The sequence below is a fragment of the Apteryx rowi genome, unplaced genomic scaffold (genome assembly GCF_003343035.1).
Source record: "Apteryx rowi isolate R43461 unplaced genomic scaffold, aptRow1 scaffold_574, whole genome shotgun sequence".
NCBI lineage: Eukaryota > Metazoa > Chordata > Aves > Apterygiformes > Apterygidae > Apteryx > Apteryx rowi.
This window is the reverse complement of record NW_020450843.1, coordinates 273,676-276,742: the sequence shown is the minus strand read 5'-3', so window position 1 is coordinate 276,742 and position 3,067 is coordinate 273,676. Positions and strand designations below refer to the sequence as shown.

General features: G+C 42.6%; 1 protein-coding gene across 1 annotated transcript in view; it reads right to left on the bottom strand.

Annotated features, from left to right (window-relative positions):
• Nucleotides 1-250: 250 nt before the first annotated feature.
• ACP2 (acid phosphatase 2, lysosomal) overlaps nt 251-3,067 on the bottom strand; it is a 27,964-nt gene continuing 25,147 nt past the window's right edge. The window contains exons 11-12 of the mRNA XM_026082363.1: nt 2,628-3,055; nt 251-549 (exon numbers count right to left, since the gene is read on the bottom strand). The gene's annotated coding sequence lies outside the window, so the exon portion shown is untranslated. The remainder of the gene's footprint in view (nt 550-2,627; nt 3,056-3,067) is intronic.

Genomic DNA, 3,067 nt, shown 5'->3' with positions numbered 1-3,067 from the left:
CCGCCGCCCTCGCTCTCCCTCTGAAAACCTTCTTCTGCGTGCTCCACACCCCGTCGTCAGGTCCCCGCAGCCCCTCGGGGGACACCAGCTCCTGCTGAGCGCCAGGAGCTCGCGCGCCACCGTTTCCATTTCCAACACCGGCCTCGGGTGTGATTTGCCGTGACACTAGGGCAAGGCTTGCGCTGGGCAAGCTGCGAGGCCCTGCTGGCCCCTTGCCCCTGCTTTGCTTCCAAGTGACTTGGGACACAGCTCCAAGCGCGCAGTGATGTTTATTCAATCAGTGGCAAAAGGAAAGACTGAGAGCCTCACAGAAGGAAGAGCGTGCCATAAACCAGGGCTCCTGCCTCTTTGGAGCCGTACCGTATGATGAAGTCCTGTGCTGGAAAGCAGATGTTAGAAACCATTCTGCTTAATTTGCTTTGGTCCCAGTCCTTGGCTCACTTGTAATGTATGTGGAGTTCCTGGGAAGATGGGCACCCATAAGAAGGCCCTGCGCTGGTGTTACAATGAGTATCCTTTCAAAAAGCGACACAAGATTTTTATCTTCTCCTAGAAGTTAATCATAGTTGAAAATATAAGCATCAACTTCATATTTGACTGATTAAAAAAAACACACCCTCTTTGGCATAGATGCTCCCTAATTCAATTCAATTATTAAATTTCATTTCCATTACCAATTTTGTGTATATTAGTGAAGTGTGGAAAAAGGAAAAATCTGTCATAGATTAATATACTATATCCAGCATTTGTCTTGTGTTTTCATATGCTGTTTTTCATACTGATATTGATAGTACAGAGCATCTAAAATAGATGCTTTTCATTTGGGATCTGGCCCTCTGCATCCTTTCACCAATACTGATTAAATGGCATGGGTACTGCATGACATGGCTGCTTCAGTCCTTTCCTCTAAGGCTGGAATAGCTTAGGGAAAATGGATTGCTCAGGTAAATGAGGTGATTAAAATAGTGACATTTTTGTCTGTTTTCCTGGTACATGGCAGCTTAGTTAAGGTCATGGGATGGAAGGAGGTCAGAGAACATGATATTTACTCCCTCTTGTATCTCTTCAGGATTATACATTTTTTCCTACTTTTTAGTAGAATACAGGCTTGCTTCCATATGCAGGCCAAATTCAGGTTGCTGTGATGGTATTCTTTACATCGGTAGTCACACTAAAGTGGCCAAAAACATTCATGCTTTGGAAAAAGATTCTGGCAACAAGGAGGCAAAATACCTAATAGTATTACACATACCATCAAGTTGATGGTCTTAATTACAGTATAGCTTAGCAGACCTGGTAACAAGACTGCTGTATTCTGTGATAGAGAACCATGTTCTAAAACCAAGGCAGAACTTTACTAAAATTGTAGGTCAGACAAAAGGCATTGTAAAAATAAAGCTAATATCCTGCCCACCCATAATTATACTCCTCTGACTTCACTGCAGATGTTACTATTATTGGGCCTGACAAGTGTGAGACTGTAAATACATTTAAGAAYATTTTTCAAATTATTCTTTCTCTGGAGTGCTGGGTGCACCGTGTGTCCTTAGTACCAGCATAGTGATACTGATCTGTGGAACCCTGGGTCAGGGGGTTTCTTTTGTGCATGACTTGTATGTTATCTGCTCTTCTTGTCCTTTGTGAATAATAATTACAAAAATATCTGGTGACTCTCTAGAGGGAAAGCAAACTTGCTGTTAGTAATTGATTAAAAACAATGTTGGCCATGATAGCTCAGAGTGGGAAATCCATAGGTTACTCTGCATGTTCTCTGCACAAGGAAGCTCACCCTGGAGGAAGGTGAGTGGAATGGGGATAGAAAGTGCACATCTTTGCTGGAGATAACTTGGATAACAGGATCAGAGTTTACTTTGGGATTAATACATAGATCATGGAAATTGGAAGTCTTTCAATCCACTTGAAGATTGGGATCAGGGCCTAATTTTTCAGTTACAAACTTAGATATGTACCCTTTTAAAGTATCTGAAAAGCAAAAGATGTTAAGAAGTATGTAATTTAATTGGAAATTTTTTGGTGATTCCTGATGAACTCCACAGATTCTGCCTTCTCCTCCGATGACTTCTGCAAACCTGTAGATGAAACTGCTAATCACTGTCAAGAGAAGAAGGATATTCTTCCATATTATTTCCCTTCTTGGAAATCAAGCCTTCAAGGCTTCTGAGGGCTGAAGGCAAGTACTACTTTGAATTATTACTAATACTATTTCTTGTTAATGGGTAGGTTCTCAGAGAATGTTGTGTATTATAAAAATGCTTGATAAGACATTAAAATTTGCTAACCAGGTTGACACATACGTTCAAAAAGACATTAAGTGTTGTCTGTCAGTGGTTATGACTTTTTTATGTGTCATTCTGATACCTAGTCTTAGGATACCAGAGACTAATAGAGTGTTTTTATAGTCCAGCAAAAAAGCATGTGGTTTGGGTCTTTGTTGTTTCTTTTAGTAGTTCTTCTATGCATTTTCTAATATGTGAGAAAATACCTAGGTAATGATGGCAAAAAAAAAAAAAAAAAAAAGCCCAACAGCAACCCAAGGAGTGGTTACATACAGATATTTTAGGACCTGTGTTCATAGCCAGCTGCGTGGATGACTGGACCTTACTTACTTGGGATAGCCGTTGGTAGACCTGAAGCACGGGCTGCCCCTGCTCCATGGGGACAGGGGCTCCCGCAGGCCCCGCCGCAGCTGGCAGCCTCATCCGCAGGTGGGAGATGGGGGCGGCTGCAGCCGGTGGTGCTCGTAGCTCCCGCTGCCTCAGGGCTCTTCATTCGCCTTCTTTGCGCACTTCGTAGCATAAGATCCAGCAGTCTCCGAGTTACCTTGCCACGAATTAGAAATGTTTGCATAGCCTACGTTTCCTGGAGTTTTCTACCTACCTTTAAAGTGCTGCTTTTTCTTTCCCCCCTGTTGAGTTCCAACACAACTTAACACTCAAGTTGTGTCTTCTCGTGAAAGCTGTATTTCGAAGCAGTTTGGTTTTTTTTGGTTGCTACGGGCCCCTACCATGCAGCTTCAATATCCCTAACTGGCGCTCTGTTTGAAAAA